Source organism: Arachis hypogaea, chromosome 17 (genome assembly GCF_003086295.3).
Source record: "Arachis hypogaea cultivar Tifrunner chromosome 17, arahy.Tifrunner.gnm2.J5K5, whole genome shotgun sequence".
NCBI classification, from domain to species: Eukaryota; Viridiplantae; Streptophyta; class Magnoliopsida; order Fabales; family Fabaceae; genus Arachis; species Arachis hypogaea.
In genome coordinates, this window is record NC_092052.1 from 59,737,872 (window position 1) to 59,758,142 (window position 20,271).

At 36.9% G+C, this 20,271-nt stretch overlaps 1 non-coding gene across 1 annotated transcript; it reads left to right on the top strand.

Annotated features, from left to right (window-relative positions):
• Nucleotides 1–14,644: 14,644 nt before the first annotated feature.
• On the top strand, nt 14,645–14,752 carry LOC112768055 (small nucleolar RNA R71). Its single transcript, XR_003185494.1, has one exon. It is a non-coding gene; the product is annotated as a small nucleolar RNA R71 (small nucleolar RNA).
• The last annotated feature ends 5,519 nt before the right edge of the window (nt 14,753–20,271 follow it).

Sequence of the window (20,271 nt, forward strand, 5' to 3'; positions counted from 1 at the left end):
GAGTGGAACTTCTGCATCTACGCGAATGCGTGAATGGTGCTCTGTTTTTCAAATTTTTCTATGTTTTTGAACCATTCCAAGCTTCCAAACATCTACCAAAACACCCTAAAACCTTATTTAACATACTAAACTACCAATTAAACTCAACTATCTAAACAAAACATGAAATTAAACTAATTCTATCAATATGTACAAAAGAGAAAATGAAAGGATTTTACCATGGTGGGTTGTCTCCCACCTAGTACTTTTGTTTATTGTCCTTAAGTTGGACTTATGGGGAGCTCCTCATCAAGGTGGCTTGTGCTTGTATTCATCTTGGAACTCCCACCAATGCTTGGTTCTCCATTGTGCCCCAAGATTCTTCATGGATTGAGCCAAGTCTTGATGGAGTTCTTCACAAGCTTGGGGCTCCCAAAGTTAATCCTCTTCTTGTAATCCGGGATCCCACACTTTATTTTCACACCCGTCTTGAAGTTGATCATCATTATTAATCCATCCGGGTGGTGAACAAGATGAATTCTCTATGAAATGCCCAACAATCCTCCTAGACCCATCTATTTGAACACTATTCCCACCTTTGTATTCAACTCTTGAAGTATCAACCAAAATGAGCCTTGATTTGCAACACCAACCACGAAACATCTTTTGCTTACGCTTCATCCCACAAAGCATCCTAAGTTGACCATCCGTTTCAAGCAAGCCATACTCAAGTGGGACAATAAAGCTAATAGAAATGAATTTTACCCACTCAAGTGAAGGGGTAGATGACAACCTAGGCAAAGATGCTTCCAACGATCTTGACAGAGCGTATTCCACTCTCATCCTTCTATTTCTAAGGACTTCCACCTCTTCACAAGATCTCTCTAATTCAATCCTTTGTTCATTAATACTATCTAAGCCTTTTCCCTTAATCAAACTATAATTGGGAGGGTGAAAGAAGTTTACCTCCACAACATTTTCAAATGCACCGGGAGAAGGTTCTTCAAGTTCAAAGGATTCTCCACCACTAGGACTTGATGCTTGCTCTTTATTGCCATGGGAACTCAATTCTTGCTCTATCCCATCCAAGTCTTCATATGGAATATGCCTTGGAAGGTGTGCACTTTCCTCCCTAGCATCAATTTCAATCATCTTGGAGGGATTTTCTTCAACTCTATGTTCCCATGGAGGCTTCGCATCTCCTAAGTCTTCTACCACTTCTTCCTTGTCTTCAACAATTAAAGCTTCCTCCAATTGTTCCAATACAAAGCAACTTCCTTCATTTCCCACCGGAGTTTCCAATCTCTCCTTCATGCTACATTCTTCATTTGATTCTCCACATGTAGCCATGGTAGTTCCTTGAGTGTTCAAGCATTGGGAGGCTAATTGATTTGTTACCGCATCCAAGGCGGCCATGAAATTTTACACATCCCTTTTCATCTCTTCTTGCCCTTGAACAAGAACACCAAAGGTTTCATCCATTAGAGATTGGGGTGGGTGGAAGGATTCATCATTTTGGGGGAAGGGTTCATAGTAGGAAGATGGTTCTTCTTGGTAGGGTTTTGGTGGTTCAATATTCTCCACTCTTTCCACTTGTTGCACAACACACTCCATGGTTGCTTGAAATTGATCCAATGCTTCCTTGAGACGATCCCTTGACTCTTGTTCCGCTTGGATATCATGATAGGGATCATATGGGTCTTGGATCGATGGACATGAATATTCTTCCATGTGAGGTTGTGGTGGAAGGTAGAATTCCTCTTGTGGTTGAAAATTTTCATATATTGGAGGTGGTTCATCTTGGTAATAATGTGGAGGAGGTGGCTCTTGAAAATGTTGATGTTGGCGTGGTGGTGGCTCTATGTGTGGTTCATATTGCTCATATGGTTGTTGGTAGGATGGATATGGATTAGGGTCATATGAAGATGGTTGGTAAGAAGGGGCTTGTGAGTATGGTTGGGAGTTATGTTGAGGGTATGGATCATAGGCATATGGTGGTGGTTCTTGAAAATCACAAGGTAAGTCACCATAGCCATTGGATTGGTATGCATCATAGAATGGCTCTTCTTCATAGTGCATTGGTGGAGGTTGTTGCCATGAAGATTGATCATATGCATATGGCTCCTCCCACCTTTGGTCATCCCATTCTTGATACACATCTTCATTATAGTCCTCATTTCCTACAACATGTTGATAACCAAACTCATAGCCAAGGTGAGAATTCATGATAGCAAGAGGAAAATGAAAACAAAATCAAATAAGAAGCAAGAAAATTAAATCCTAAAACTAGCAAGAGCTAACAAAAGCAAACATATTCACACTATTCACATATATACAATAACCAATAACTTAACACCATTGCAATTTCCCGGCAACGGCAACATTTTGATGATTGGATTTTTGACGGTTTAGAAATTCACTAATAAAATCTCGTTGTAAAGTATAGTTTCTAAACCAAGCAATAATCCTTTCATACAAAAAGTTGTTTGTCACTAGTACAAACCCCTAAAATTTATAAACCGAAGTATTGGACCTCGGGTCGTTCTCCCTAGGAATTGTAATGAAGTGTCTTGTTATTGGTTGTGAGTTATTTTGGGGTTTTGGATAAGAAGCATGAAAAGTAAATGGCAATGAAAATAAACTAACAACTATAAAAGGCTCTTGGTAAGGTGTGAGATCTAGAAGTCCTATCCTAGTTATCCTTCTCAATTGTGATGAGAATTGTTCATTGCTACCACTTAGTTAACCCTTACTAAATAAAGGAAAGTCAAGTGGATGAATTGACTTGAGCTACAAGTTCTAGCCAACTCCCAAGGAAAGACTAGCTTTAGTGCACTCCAAACCAATTAGCAATCTCTCCAATTATCAATCAACAAAGGAATTAGATAACTCAAGTGTCACTAATTACTCTACCTAGGCCAAGAGGAACAAAATCTACACTATAACTAGAAGAGACATTTCAACAAACACATAAAGTGCAATAGAAGTAAACATTATTAATGGCAAGAATTAAAGGAATCTACAACTACAAAGGCAAGAGATCAACAATAGAAAAGCAAAGAAGAACAATTATTATGAATTACCTCTTATTGAATTGGAAGAATGTAGAAGGAACAATACTAGATCTACAACAAAATATAAGAACAACATAAAGGAAATTATAACAAAAGAATAGAAGAAGATGAATGTAGCAACAAAGAATTGAAAAATAGAAGTAGAAGAAAGCAAAGATTAAAATCTAGATCTAAGAACTAAAGCTAATCCTAATCCTAATTCTAGAGAGAAGAGAGAGCTTCTCTCTCTAGAAACTAACTCTAAACTAATCCTAATAAGTGTGTATGATTTTGGAATCCCCCTTTCTCTTCAATCCTTGGCTTTAAATAGCATCTTTGGCGCCAAAATTAGTTGAGATTGGGCCCCACAACCCTTGAGAATTCGTTGGTTACTATTTCATTAAAAATCATAAACCAGCTCCGACGCGTACGCACACAGCACGCGTACGCGTCCATGGGGTGATTCGCAGGTGCGCGCAAGCGCCAGGTGCGCGCGCGCGTCCATGGGCGAGTTCAACTTCTTTGACTTTTCATGATTTCTCCACTTTGCATGCTTTCCTCTTCACTCCTGTGATCCATTCCTAGCCTTTTCAATCTGAAATCACTAGCAAACATATCAAGGCATCTAGTGGAATCAAAGGGAGATTAAAACCATCAAATTAAGGATCTAAAAGCATGTTTTCACATCTAAGCACAAATAAGGAGACAATCACAAAACCATGCTATTTCATTGAATAAATGTGGGTAAAAGGTGATAAAATCTCTTAAAATCAATACAGGACAAACCGTCAAAACGGGGTTTGATGATTGGATTTTTGACAGTTTAGAAATTCACTAATAAAATCTCGTTGTAAAGTATAGTTTCTAAACCAAGCAATAATCCTTTCATACAAAAAGTTGTTTGTCACTAGTACAAACCCCTAAAATTTATAAACCGAAGTATTGGACCTCGGGTCGTTCTCCCTAGGAATTGTAATGAAGTGTCTTGTTATTGGTTGTGAGTTATTTTGGGGTTGTGGATAAGAAGCATGAAAAGTAAATGGCAATGAAAATAAACTAACAACTATAAAAGGCTCTTGGTAAAGTGTGAGAACTAGAAGTCCTATCCTAGTTATCCTTCTCAATTGTGATGAGAATTGTTCATTGCTACCACTTAGTTAACCCTTACTAAATAAAGGAAAGTCAAGTGGATGAATTGACTTGAGCCACAAGTTCTAGCCAACTCCCAAGGAAAGACTAGCTTTAGTGCACTCCAAACCAATTAGCAATCTCTCCAATTATCAATCAATAAAGGAATTAGATAACTCAAGTGTCACTAATTACTCTACCTAGGCCAAGAGGAACAAAATCTACACTAAAACTAAAAGAGACATTTCAACAAACACATAAAGTGCAATAGCAGTAAACGTTATTAAATGCAAGAATTAAAGGAATCTACAACTACAAAAACAAGAGATCAACAATAGAAAAGCAAGGAAGACACATTTATTATGAATTACCTCTTATTGAATTGGAAGAATGTAGAAGGAACAATACTAGATCTACAACAAAATATAAGAACAACATAAAGAAAATTATAACAAAAGAATAGAAGAAGATGAATGTAGCAACAAAGAATTGAAAAGTAGAAGTAGAAGAAAGAAAAGATTAAAATCTAGATCTAAGAACTAAACCTAATCCTAATCCTAATTCTAGAGAGAAGAGAGAGCTTCTCTCTCTAGAAACTAACTCTAAACTAATCCTAATGAGTGCGTATGATTTTTTGGAATCCCCCTTGGTCTTCAATCCTTGGCTTTAAATAGCATCTTTGGCCCCAAAATTGGTTGAGATTGGGCCCCACAACCCTTGAGAATTCGTTGGATACGTTTTCATTAAAAATCATAAACCAGCACCGACGCGTACGCGCACAGCACGCGTACGCGTCCATGGGGTGATTCGCAGATGCGCGCAAGCGCCAGGTGCGCGCGCGCGTCCATGAGCGAGTTCAACTTCTTTGACTTTTCATGATTTCTCCACTTTGCATGCTTTCCTCTTCACTTCTTTGATCCATTCCTAGCCTTTTCAATCTGAAATCACTAGCAAACATATCAAGGCATCTAGTGGAATCAAAGGGAGATTAAACCATCAAATTAAGGATCTAAAAGCATGTTTTCACATCTAAGCACAAATAAGGAGACAATCATAAAACCATGCTATTTCATTGAATAAATGTGGGTAAAAGCTGATAAAATCTCTTAAAATCAATACAGGATAAACCGTCAAAACGGGGTTTGATGATTGGATTTTTGACGATTTAGAAATTCGCTAATAAAATCTCGTTGTAAAGTATAGTTTCTAAACCAAGCAATAATCCTTTCATACAAAAAGTTGTTTGTCACTAGTACAAACCCCTAAAATTTATAAACCGAAGTATTGGACCTCGGGTCGTTCTCCCTAGGAATTGTAATGAAGTGTCTTGTTATTGGTTGTGAGTTATTTTGGGGTTTTGGATAAGAAGCATGAAAAGTAAATGGCAATGAAAATAAACTAACAACTATAAACGGCTCTTGGTAAGGTGTGAGAACTAGAAGTCCTATCCTAGTTATCCTTCTCAATTGTGATGAGAATTGTTCATTGCTACCACTTAGTTAACCCTTACTAAATAAAGGAAAGTCAAGTGGATAAATTGACTTGAGCCACAAGTTCTAGCCAACTCCCAAGGAAAGACTAGCTTTAGTGCACTCCAAACCAATTAGCAATCTTTCCAATTATCAATCAACAAAGGAATTAGATAACACAAGTGTCACTAATTACTCTACCTAGGCCAAGAGGAACAAAATCTACACTAAAACTAAAAGAGACATTTCAACAAACACATAAAGTGCAATAGCAGTAAACGTTATTAAATGCAAGAATTAAAGGAATCTACAACTACAAAAACAAGAGATCAACAATAGAAAAGCAAGGAAGACACATTTATTATGAATTACCTCTTATTGAATTGGAAGAATGTAGAAGGAACAATACTAGATCTACAACAAAATATAAGAACAACATAAAGGAAATTATAACAAAAGAATAGAAGAAGATGAATGTAGCAACAAAGAATTGAAAAGTAGAAGTAGAAGTAAGCAAAGATTAAAATCTAGATCTAAGAACTAAACCTAATCCTAATCCTAATTCTAGAGAGAAGAGAGAGCTTCTCTCTCTAGAAACTAAGTCTAAACTAATCCTAAAGAGTGTGTATGATTTTTTGGAATCCCCCTTGCTCTTCAATCCTTGGCTTTAAATAGTATCTTTGGCGCCAAAATTGGTTAAGATTGGGCCCCACAACCCTTGAGAATTCATTGGTTACGTTTTCATTAAAAATCATAAACCAGCTCCGACGCGTACGTGCACAGCACGCGTACGCGTCCATGGGGTGATTCACAGATGCGCGCAAGCGCCAGCTGCGCGCACGCGTCCATGGGCGAGTTCAACTTCTTTGACTTTTCATGATTTCTCCACTTTGCATGCTTTCCTCTTCACTCCTTTGATCCATTCCTAGCCTTTTCAATCTGAAATCACTAGCAAACATATCAAGGCATCTAGTGGAATCAAAGGGAGATTAAACCATCAAATTAAGGATCTAAAAGCATGTTTTCACATCTAAGCACAAATAAGGAGACAATCACAAAACCATGCTATTTCATTGAATAAATGTGGGTAAAAGGTGATAAAATCTCTTAAAATTAATACAGGATAAACCGTCAAAATGGGGTTTATCACGTACGCGTGCATTGAAGATTTGCAAGCCACACGCATGCGTCAAGCACGCGTACGCGTGAGTAGAGGTTTTGCCAGCGACGTGCACGTGTCAAGCACGCGCACGCGTGACGTTCGGCACGTGACCTACTTAAAGTGAAATCACTGGGGGAAATTTCTAAGCTGCCCAGGCTCCATTCCAACTCGTTTCTGAGGGTATTTGATGCAGAATTGAAGATTGAGAAAGGGGGAGCACTTAGTTAGTTATGATGAGCCTTTAGTTAGTTTTCTAGAGAGAGAAGCTCCCTCTTCTCTCTAGAATTAGGTTAGGATTAGGTTAATTTCTCTTAGATCTAAGCATGATTTCTTGATTTCATCTTGTTTCCTTTACAATTTCTTGTTTCTACTACTTCATTCTTCTTAGTTCTCTTGTTAATTTTACTTTTATGCCTCTTTTATGTTCATGCACTCATGTTGGATTTAAATCCCTTTTAATGAAATTTGATTATTAATGTTCTTTTATTGATCATTTGAGTTGTTGGTTTACTTTTCTTGCAATTGGAAGTTGGTAGATTTACATTTCTTGCACTTTTACTATGCTTTCCTTTTATGCCTTCCAAGTGTTTGACAAAATACTTGGTTGGATGTTAGAGTAGATTTTGAGCATTCTTGGCTTGGAAAGAGAAATTAGGTGATCTTGAGTCATTAAGACCCAACTCATGTTGGCGATCAAGAGTTGTTAGCTAGTATTGTTTCCAGTAACTCTAATCTCTTGGTAATCCGATTAGTGAGTTGATTAGGACGTTTGGATTGAGATTAGCTAGTCTTATTAGACTTTCTTCGAGTGTGAAGATAATATGATACCTTCTTCCATCGTCGAGGATGACGTAGTAAGATAAATTCTTGTTTATTATTGTGACATGATTAACTAGTCTTGTTTGACGTTCTTCCTATGTGAAGATAACATGATACCTTCTTCTATTTGTTGGAGTTGACTAAATAAGATGAATTAATCATTGTATGACTAGGATAGAAAGCCTATATTCTCAATCCTTGCCATGAATATATCTCTCTTTATTACTTGCTTCCTTTAATTGCTTGCTTGATTTACTCTTCTTGTCATTTAAATTCTTGCCCATTTAATTTCTTGACCTTTTACCAATCAAACACCTTGTCCCTTCATAGCCAATAATTGACCACTTCATTGCAATTCCTTGTGAGACGACCCGGAGTCTAAATACTTCGGTTAATTTTCATTGGGGTTTGTACATGTGACAAAAAAACCAAATTAAATTTGATATGAGAGTTGTTTATTAGTTTGGAGCTATGCTTACAACGAAGTAATTCTTTTCTATAAGAAGAAAATCTAGACCGACAATAATTTTTGTGTCAAGCATCCATTAGTATAGTTGCATGCATATAAAGTAGTTTCATTCAATAAGTTGTCATCCTTTTAAGCCTTCTTCTTTTTGATTAGCATGAGAACATGTTATTATTTAAGTTTGGAGAAATTGATGAATTCATATTTGATGATAAATTTTGGCTTGAATTCAGTAAATTTCATCACATAAATTCACATGTGTTCATCGAAATTTATGAGAAAATAAGAGAAAGATATTTTTTTTTTTGAATTTTTAATGAGGAAAGAGAAAAACACAAAATTGACACAAAACATGAAAATTTAAGATCAAAGCACAAAATGCATGCAAGAATACTTTGAATATCAAGATGAACACCAAGAACACTTTGAAGATCAAGATGAACATCAAGACTTATTTTTGAAAATTTTTAAGAAAAGAAAAACATGCAAGACACCAAACTTAAAAATTTTTAATGTTGAGATACTGACAAATTGAAAATGCATATGAAAAACAAGAAAAGACACAAAACAAGAAAATGCAAAGATCAAACAAAGAAAATCATCAAGAACAACTTGAAGATTATAAAGAACACATGATGAATTTTCGAAAATTAAAGGGAAATTAAAACACATGCAATTGACACCAAACTTAAAAATTGACACTAGACTTAAACAAGAAACATAAAATTTTTGGTTTTTATGATTTTATAAATTTTTTTTGTATTTTTCGAAAATTAATTGGAAAAATAATGAAAAAGAAGAAAAATTTTTTTGTATTTTTCGAAAATAAGAAATAAAAACCTTAAAAATAAAATAAAATTACCTAATCTGAGCAACAAGATGAACCGTCAGTTGTCCAAACTCGAACAATCCCCGGCAACGGCGCCAAAAACTTGGTGCACGAAATTGTGATCTCAATGGCGCCAACAACTTGGTACGCACAATTGTAATCTCAACTCTTTTTCACAACTTCGCACAACTAACCAGCAAGTGCACTGGGTCGTCCAAGTAATAAACCTACGTGAGTAAAGGTCGATCCCACAGAGATTGTCGGCTCGAAGTAAGCTATGGTCATCTTGTAAATCTCAGTCAGGCAGATTCAAATGGTTATGGGATTTTTGATAATTAAAATATAAATAAAACATAAAATAAGATAGAGATACTTATGTAATTCATTAGTAGGATTTCAGATAAGCGTTTGGAGATGCTTTGTTCCTTCTGAACCTCTGTTTTCCTATTGCTTTCATCCAATCATTCATACTCCTTTCCATGGCAAGCAGTATGTTGGGCATCACCGTTGTCAATGGCTACTTCCCGTTCTCTCAGTGAAAATGATCCAAATGCGCTGTCACCGCACGGCTAATCATCTGTCAGTTCTTGATCATGTTGGAATAGGATCCATTGATCCTTTTGCGTCTGTCACTACGCCCAACACTCGCGAGTTTGAAGCTCGTCACAGTCATCCCTTCCCAGATCCTACTCGTAATACCACAGACAAGGTTTAGACTTTTCGGATCTCAAGAATGCTGCCAATTGATTCTAGCTTATACCACGAAGACTCCGATCTTTCGGAATGGAGGCTAAGAGATACACGCTCAAGCTATTGTAGATAGAACGGAAGTGGTTGTCAGGCACGCGTTCATAAGTGAAAATGATGATGAGTGTCACGGATCATCACATTCATCAGGTTGAAGTGCGAGTGAATTTCTTGGAATAAGAATAAGCTTGAATTGAATAGAAAAACAATAGTACTTTACATTAATTCAAGAGGAACAGCAGAGCTCCACACCTTAATCTATGGGGTGTAGAAACTCCACCGTAGAAAATACATAAGTGATGAAGGTCCAGGCATGCCCGTGAGGCCAGCCCCCTAAACGTGATCAATGATCAAAAGTGATACAAAGATAGTCTCAAAAACGATCAAAAGATGTGAAATAAATCAGTAAAAGTAGTTTTTATACTAAACTAGTAGCTAGGGTTACAAAAATAAGTAAATGATGCAGAAATCCACTTTCGGGCCCACTTGGTGTGTTCTTGGGCTGAGCATTGAAGGTTTGCACGTGTAGAGGCTTCTCTTGGAGTTAAACGCCAAGTTCTAGCCTGTTTCTGGCGTTTAACTCTGGTTTGTAACCTGTTTCTGGCGTTTAACTTCAGAATAGGGCAGGAAGTTAGCGTTTGAACGCCAGTTTGCATCGTCAAAACTCGGGCAAAGTATAGACTATTATATATTTCTGGAAAGCCCCGGATGTATACTTTCCAAGGCAATTAAGAGCGCGCCATTTGGGTTTCTGTAGCTCCAGAAAATCTACTTCGAGTGCACAGTGGTCAGAATCCAACAGCATCTGCAGTCCTTTTTCAGCCTCTGAATCAGATTTTTGCTCAGGTCCCTCAATTTCAGCCAGAAAATACCTGAAATCATAGAAAAACACACAAACTCGTAGTAAAGTCCATAAATGTGATTTTTGAATAAAAACTAATAAAAATATAGTAAAAATTAACTAAAACATACTAAAAACTACCTAAAAATGCCAAAAAGCATATAAATTATCCGCTCATCACAACACCAAACTTAAATTGTTGCATGTCCCCAAGCAATTGAAAATCAAATAGGATAAAAAGAAGAGAATATACTATAAATTCCAAAATATCAATGAAGCTCAGCTCCAATTAGATGAGCGGGACTAATAGCTTTTTGCCTCTGAACAGTTTTGGCATCTCACTTTATCCTTTGAAGTTCAGAATGATTGGCGTCTATAGAAACTCAGAATTCAGATAGTTTTATTGATTCTCCTAGTTCAGTATGTTAATTCTTGAACACAACTACTTTATGAGTCTTGGCCGTGGCCCTAAGCACTTTGTTTTCCAGTATTACCACTGGATACATAAATGCCACAGACACATAACTGGGTGAACCTTTTCAGATTGTGACTCAGCTTTGCTAGAGTCCCCAATTAGAGGTGTCCAGGGTTCTTAAGCACACTCGTTTTTTTGCTTTGGATCACAACTTTAACCGCTCAGTCTCAAGCTCTTCACTTGACACCTTCACGCCACAAGCACATGGTTAGGGACAGCTTGGTTTAGCCGCTTAGGCCAGGATTTTATTCTTTTGGGCCCTCCTATCCATTAATGCTCAAAGCCTTGGATCCTTTTTATTTTACCCTTGCCTTTTAGTTTTAAGGGCTACTGGCTTTTTGCTCTTGCCTTTTGGTTTAAAGAGCTATTGGCTTTTTCTGCTTGCTTTTTCTTTCTCTTTCTCTTTTTTTTCTTTTATTTTTGCCATTTTTGTTTTCCACAAGCTTTTGTTCTTCACTGTTTTTTCTTGCTTCAAGAATTAATTTTATGATTTTTCAGATTATCATTAACATTTCTCCTTTTTCATCATTCTTTCAAGAGCCAACAGTTTTAACATTCATAAACAACAAATTCAAAAGACATATGCACTGTTCAAGCATTCATTCAGAAAACAAAAGGTATTGTCACCACATCAAAATAATTAAACTAATTTTTAGAACATTTTTCATTTAAGAGAGGTGATGGATTCATAGGACATTCATAACTTTAAGACATAGACACTTAAACACTAATGATCATGTAATAAAGACACAAACATAAATAAATATAAAGCATAGTAAACGAAAAACAGAAAAATAAAGAACAAAGAAATAAAAGAATGGGTCCACCTTAGTGATGGCGGCTAGTTCTTCCTCTTGAAGGTCTTATGGAGTGCTTTAGCTCCTCAATGTCTCTTTCTTGCCTTTGTTGCTCCTCCCTCATAACTCTTTGATCTTCCCTAATTTCATGGAGGATGATGGAGTGCTCTTGGTGCTCCACCCTTAGTTGTCCCATGTTAAAACTCAATTCTCCTATGGAGGTGTTAATTTGCTCCCAATAGTTTTGTGGAGGAAAGTGCATCCCTTGAGACATCTCAGGGATTTCATGATGAGGAATTTACTCATGCTCTTGTTGAGGTCCATGAGTGGGCTCTCTTGTTTGCTCCATCCTTTTCTTAGTGATGGGCTTGTGAGATGAATCTCTCCATCTCCCATGACTCGGATGTGGAAGCAATTGTATTCCCTTTCCTCTTTCTAGAGGTTTCTCCGGCCTTTGGTGCCATTAATGGTTATGGAAAAACAAAAAGAAATGCTTTTACCACACCAAACTTAAAATGTTTGCTTTTCCTCGAGCAAAAAAAGAAAAAAAGCAGGAGAAGAAGAAGAAGTGGAAGAGATGGAGTGGTGTGTGGTTTCGGCCAAGGGGGGTTAAGTGTGTATGATGGGGTGGGTTTGGGAGGGATATGGTTTGAATTTGAATGGTAAGGTAGGTCGGGTTTTATGATGGGTGGATGTGAGTGGTGAAGAGATTATGGAGAAGAGGGTAAGATTTGATAGGTGAAGGGTATTTGGGGAAGAGTGTTATGGAAAGGTGTGAAGAAGAGAGAGAGGGTAAGTTGAGGTTGGTGGGGATCCTGTGGGGTCCACAGATCCTGAGGGGTCAAGGACTTATCATCCCTGCTCCATTTAGGCGTGTAAATGCCCTTAGAGTGCAATCCTAGCGTTAAACGCCAGGTTGCTGCTTGTTTCTGGCATTAAACACCAGCTTTTCTCCCTGTCTTGGCGTTTAACGCCAGTCTGATACTTCTTACTGGCGTTCAAACGCCAGTAAGCTCTTCCTCTAGGGTGAGCTATTTTTCATGCTATTTTTCATTCTGTTTTTTATTTTTCAGTTGTTTTTGTGACTTCACATGATCATCAACCTAAAGAAAACATAAAATAGCAATGGAAAATAAATAGATATAATTAAATGACATTGGGTTGCCTCCCAACAAGCGCTTTTTTAATGTCAATAGCTTGACAGTAAGCTCTCATGGAGCCTCACAGATAATTAGAGCAAGGTTGGGGCCTCTCAACACCAAACTTAGAGTTTGGTTATGGTCTCCCAACACCAAACTTAGAGTTTGAATGTGGGTGTTCTGTTTGACTCTGTATTGAGAGAAGCTTTTCATGCTTCCTCTCCATGGTTACAGAAGGAGAACCTTGAGTCTTGAATACAAGGTAGTCCTCATTCAACTGAAGGACCAACTCTCCTCTGTCAACATCAATCATAGCTTTTGCTGTGGCAAGGAAGGGTCTGCCAAGGATGATGGATTCATCCTCATCCTTCCCAGTGTCTAGGATAATGAAATCAGCAGGGATGTAAAGGCTTTCAACCTTTACTAGCACGTCCTCTACTAGTCCATAAGCCTGTTTCATTGATTTGTCTGCCATCTCTAGTGAGATTCTTGCAGCTTGTACCTCAAAGATTCCTAGTTTCTCCATTACAGAGAGTAGCATGAGGTTTATCCCTGACCCCAGGTCACACAGAGCCTTCTCAAAGGTCATGGTGCCTATGGTACAAGGTATGAAGAATTTTCTGGGATCCGGTTTCTTCTGAGGTAATGTCTGCCTCATTAATGCATTCAGTTCATTGGTGAACAAGGGGGGTTCATCCTCCCAAGTCTCAGTACCAAATAACATGGCATTCAGCTTCATGATTGCTCCTAGATACTTAGCAACTTGCTCTTTAGTGATGTCTTCATCCTCTTCAGAGGAAGAATAGTCATCAGAGCTCATGAATGGCAGAAGAAAGTTCAATGGAATCTCTATGGTCTCTGTATGAGCCTCAAATTCCTTTGGTTCCTCAAAGGGAATCTCCTTTCTATCCAGAGGACATCCCATGAGGCTTTTCTCACTGGGACTCACGTCCTCCTCACTCTCTCTAGGTTCGGCCATGTTGGTCATGGTTATGACCTTGCACTCTTTCTTGGTATTTTCTTCTGTATTGCTTGGGAGAGTACTAGGAGGAGTTTCAGTAATCTTCTTACTCAGCTGACCCACCTGTGCCTCCAAATTTCTAATGGAGGACCTTGTTTCATTCATGAAACTTAGTGTGGTCTTAGATAGATCAGAGACTATGGTTGCCAGGCCAGAATGGCTCTATTCAGAATTCTCTATCTGTTGGTGAGAAGATGATGGAAAAGGCTTGCTATTGCTAAACCTCTTTCTTCCACCATTATTGTTGAAGCCTTGTTGAGGCTTCTGTTGGTCCTTCCATGAGAAATTTGGATGATTTCTCCATGAAGGATTATAGGTGTTTCCATAGGGTTCTCCCATGTAATTCACCTCTGCCATTGCAGGGTTCTCAGGATCATAAGCTTCTTCTTCAGAAGATCCTTCTTTAGTACTGTTGGATGCAGCTTGCAATCCATTCAGACTCTGAAAAATCATATTGACTTGCTGATTCAATATTTTGTTCTGAGCCAATATGCATTTAGAGTATCAATTTCAAGAACTCCCTTCTTCTGAGGTATCCTATTATTCACAAGATTCCTCTCAGAGGTGTACATGAACTGGTTATTTGCAACCATTTCAATGAGTTCCTGAGCTTCTGTAGGGGTTTTCAGATGAAGAGATCCTCCTGCAGAATGATCCAATGATATTTTTGACAACTCAGACAGACCATCATAGAATATAGATATGATGCTCCATTCTGAAAGCATGTCAGTAGGACACTTTTTGATCAGTTGCTTATATCTTTCCCAAGCTTCATAAAGAGACTCACCTTCCTTCTGTCTGAAGGTTTAGATTTCCACTCTAAGCTTGCTCATCTTTTGAGGTGGAAAGAATTTGGCCAGGAAAGCACTGACCAGCTTTTCCCAAGAGTTCAGGCTTTCCTTAGGTTGTGAATCCAACCATGTTCTAGCTCTGTCTCTTACAGCAAAAGGGAAAAGCATAAGCCTGTAGACCTCAGGATTAACTCCATTGGTCTTGACAGTGTCACAGATTTGCAAGAATTCAGCTAAGAACTGATGGAGATCTTCCAATGGAAGTCCATGAAACTTGCAATTCTATTGCATTGGAGAAACTAATTGAGGCTTAAGCTCAAAGTTGTTTGCTCCAATGGCAGGAATTGAGATGCTTCTTCCATAGAAGTTAGAAGAGGGTACAATAAAGTCACCAAGCATCTTCCTTGCATCTCCACCATTGTTATTATTTTTGGCTGCCATTTACTTCTTTTTCGAGAATTTCTGTTAGGTCCTCTCCAGAGTTTTGTGCTTTAGCTTCTCTTAGTTTCTTCTTTAGAGTTCTTTAAAGTTCAGGATCAGCTTCAATAAGAATGCCTTTGTCCTTGTTCCTGCTCATATGAAAGAGAAGAGAACAAGAAAGTATGGAATCTTCTTTGTCATAGTATAGAGATTCCTTTATGTGAGTAGAAGAAGAGAAGAATAGAAGAAGGAGAAGAGAAAATTTGAAAATTAATTAAAATAAAATAAAAATATTTTTGTTTTTATTTTAAATATTAATTAGAAATTCAAAAATTAAAAAGGGAAATAAAATTAAATTAAAATTTAAAATAATTAGTTAATTAAAAAGAATTTTGAAAAAAAAAGGGGGAGGAGTTTTCGAAAATTAGAGAGAAAAAATTAGTTAGGTGGTTTTGAAAAAGATATGATTGAAATAGTAAACTTTTAAAATCAAACAAAAAGTTAAGTGGTTAATTGAAAAAGATTTGAAAATCAATTTTGAAAAGATAAGAAGTTAGAAAAGAATTTGAAATTGATTTTGAAAAAGATATGATTGAAAATCATTTTGAAAAAGATTTAAAAAGGAAATTAAAAAATTTGATTTTTGAAATTAAAGTTGATTACTTGACTAACAAAAAACTAAAAGATATGATTTTAAAATTCAAAGATTGAACTTTTCTTAATAGGCAAGTAACAACTTGAAAAATTTTTGAATTAAAACATTAAATGTGAGCAAGATTTTCGAAAATATAAAGTAAGAATGAGAAAAAGATTTTGAAAATCAAAAAAAAAATTTTGAAAATATATAGAAATAAATGAAAAAGATTTGATTTTTGAAAAAGATTTGAAAAGATAGGATTTTGAAATTGAAAATTTGACTTGACTCATAAGAAACAACTAAATTTTAAAAAATTTTGAAAAAATCAACTCAAATATTCGAAATTTATGAGAAAATAATAGAAAGATATTTTTTTTTGAATTTTTAATGAGGAAAGAGAAAAACACAAAATTGACACAAAACATGAAAATTTAAGATCAAAGCACAAAATGCATGCAAGAATACTTTGAATATCAAGATGAACACCAAGAACATTTTGAAGATCAAGATGAACATCAAGACTTATTTTTGAAAATTTTTAAGAAAAGAAAAACATGCAAGACACCAAACTTAAAAATTTTTAATGTTGAGATACTGACAAATTGAAAATGCATATGAAAAACAAGAAAAGACACAAAACAAGAAAATGCAAAGATCAAACAAAGAAAATCATCAAGAACAACTTGAAGATTATAAAGAACACATGATGACTTTTTGAAAATTAAAGGGAAATTAAAACACATGCAATTGACACCAAACTTAAAAATTGACACTAGACTTAAACAAGAGACATAAAATTTTTGGTTTTTATGATTTTATAAATTTTTTTTGTATTTTTCGAAAATTAATTGGAAAAAGAATGAAAAAGAAGAAAATTTTTTTTTGTATTTTTTGAAAATAAGAAATAAAAACCTTAAAAATAAAATAAAATTACCTAATCTGAGCAACAAGATAAACCGAGAGTTGTCCAAACTCGAACAATCCCCGGCAACGGCGCCAAAAACTTGGTGCACGAAATTGTGATCTCAATGGCGCCAACAACTTGGTACGCACAATTGTAATCTCAACTCTTTTTCACAACTTCGCACAACTAACCAGCAAGTGCATTGGGTCGTCCAAGTAATAAACCTACGTGAGTAAAGGTCGATCCCACAGAGATTGTCGGCTCGAAGTAAGCTATGGTCATCTTGTAAATCTCAGTCAGGCAGATTCAAATGGTTATGGGATTTTTGATAATTAAAATATAAATAAAACATAAAATAAGATAGAGATACTTATGTAATTCATTAGTAGGATTTCAGATAAGCGTATGGAGATGCTTTGTTCCTTCTGAACCTCTGCTTTCCTATTGTTTTCATCCAATCATTCATACTCCCTTCCATGGCAAGCTGTATGTTGGGCATCACCGTTGTCAATGGCTACTTCCCGTCCTCTCAGTGAAAATGGTCCAAATACGCTGTCACTGCACGGCTAATCATCCGTTGGTTCTCGATCATGTTGGAATAGGATCCATTGATCCTTTTGCGTCTGTCACTACGCCCAACACTCGCGAGTTTGAAGCAAGTCACAGTCATCCCTTCCCAGATCCTACTCGGAATACCACAGACAAGGTTTAGACTTTCCGGATCTCAAGAATGCTGCCAATTGATTCTAGCTTATACCACAAAGACTCCGATCTTTTGGAATGGAGGCTAAGAGATACACGCTCAAGCTATTGCAGATAGAACGGAAGTGGTTGTCAACCACGCGTTCATAGGTGAGAATGATGATGAGTGTCACGGATCATCACATTCATCACGTTGAAGTGCGAGTGAATATCTTGGAATAAGAATAAGCTTGAATTGAATAGAAAAACAATAGTACTTTGCATTAATTCATGAGGAACAGCAGAGCTCCACACCTTAATATATAGGGTGTAGAAACTCCACCGTAGAAAATACATAAGTGATGAAGGTCCAGGCATGCCCGTGAGGCTAGCCCCCTAAACGTGATCAATGATCAAAAGTGATACAAAGATAGTCTCAAAAATGATCAAAAGATATGAAATAAATCACTAAAAGTAGTTTTTATACTAAACTAGTAGCTAGGGTTACAAAACTAAGTAAATGATGCAGAAATCCACTTCCGGGCCCACTTGGTGTGTGCTTGGACTGAGCATTGAAGCTTTGCACGTGTAGAGGCTTTTCTTGGAGTTAAACGCCAAGTTGCAGCCTATTTCTGGCGTTTAACTCTGGTTTGTAACCTGTTTCTGGCGTTTAACTTCATAATAGGGCAGGAAGTTGGCGTTTGAACGCCAGTTTTCATCATCAAAAATTGGACAAAGTATGGACTATTATATATTGCTGGAAAGCCGTGGATGTCTACTTTCCAACGCAATTGAGAGCGCACCATTTGGGTTTCTGTTGCTCCAGAGAATCCACTTCAAGTGCAGGGAGGTCAGAATCCAACAGCATCTGCAGTCCTTTTTCAGTCTCTGAATCAGATTTTTGCTCAGGTCCCTCAATTTCATCCAGAAAATACCTGAAATCACAGAAAACACACAAACTCATAGTAAAGTCCAGAAATATAATTTTTGCATAAAAGCTAATAAAAATATAGTAAAAATTAACTAAAACATACTAAAAACTTCCTAAAAACAATGCCAAAAAGCATATAAATTATCCGCACATCAATAAGTTAGTTATCTTATCTTATCTTTAAATGAGGTCATCTTATCTCCTGGGGGAACTGCCTCTATCTTTCTGAGCTTTTGGCCTTTAAATTGGGCTATGTCCCTTAGTTTGGGCCGTCTTTGGGCTTCTTGTAGTGATTTGGCCGAACTCTTTTAAAGAAGAGGTCAGTTGTGCTGACTTGAAGAGGTCGGTTGCTTTATCCTCGATCACCCCAGGTCGGATAGTTCGACCCAGGGTATGAATAGTACCCCTGCTTGAGATCGATCTTTACTTTTTTAGGGTCGTGTCTCCAGATTTCGACCCTTTTGAAGAAGTCGAGCTCGAGCATTACATAACTTCTGATGGGTTCTCTTTGAATACGAAGCGTTTTCTTCCTCTTTTAATTGTAGCGCGTGTTGCGCTTTTCTTGGAAACATGTGAGGATTAAATGTTCATTAACTCCCTTTGCCGTTTCCCACTTTTCATTTCATTTTGAATTTTTAAGACCTTTTTCAGTTTCTCTTCTCCTTTCTTTTCGCTCTTCTCTTTGCTCACAACGTTTCACTCCTTTTGCACCCTTTTGTTTTCGCATCTCTTTTCCTGTTTCCTGCTTCGAAGAAGTTTGTTTGGCGTGGGCCTGTTGCCGCCTCTTTCCTGATCTTCTCGACAATCTTTGAAATAGTTGTTGCTTTCTTCTTCTTCTTTAGGTTGGTATTTTCTTCCCCTCTTATGCTTTCATCGCCTTTTTGTATGTCTTCACTGTTGTGCGTGATTTTCACTTACTTTGTTTCTAAGGGTTTCGATTTCTTTGAGAAAAGATTGTTTCTTTTTGTGGTAATATCCCTTTGATCGAAGGTCTTGACCTTCGCGGATTTGTTGGTAGATTGGTGATGCATGAGCATTTCTCTATCTTTTACTAGTGAATTTGCATCTAAATTATTGAGCTTAATAAAGAATTAATTATCTTTTATCCAATATGGATGCTACTTTGAGTCTTTTGCAATTTTTTTATTTTAGGTAGAATTCGGCTGGATTTGATGGAGTTTATGAAGCACAAGAACCAAAGGAGATGGCAGCAAGGAGCGACGCGTATGCGTGACTAACGCGTGCGCATGATTTGGAGCTTTCCATGGCGACGCGTGCGCGTGACTGACGCGTATGCGTGATTTGAATATATGCTCAGCGACGCGTACGCGTGACACACGAAAAAGGCCATCGACGCGTGACTGACGCGTACGCGTGACTGACATGTACGCGTGACATGCACCATGTGCAGAAAACGCAGAAAAATACTGGGGGCAATTTCTGGGCTGTTCTGACTCAGTTTTAAGCCTAGAAAACTCAGATTAGAAGCTGCAGAATGGACAAAACGAGTGGTCTCCACCCATCAACTGAAGACTTGTTAATTAATTCTAATTTAAATTCAAATATTATTTTTAGGAAAAGATATTATTTTAGTTTTAGATAGATTTTAAATTTATTAGGATTAGATATAAAAGGGGATGGGAATTAGTTAACTTTTCATTCCATCTCAACATAACATTATTCCATTCCAATTTACAATCCTTATTTTTCTCTGAACCATGAGCAACTAAACCTCCACTGTTAAGGTTAGGAGCTCTGTCTATTTGTATGGATTGATTTTATTGATTTTCCTATTCTAATTCATGTATGGGTTTATAATTTAAGAATTTTTTTCGTTCTTTATCTTATGAATTTAGGTGGAACGGAAGTATGACCCTCTTTCTAATTGTGTTCTTGTATAACTTGGAAAAGCTCTTTACTGAACAACAGCTTGAAAACATATTCTCCTAAATTTTAATTATCTGGATTTAACGGGGTACGTG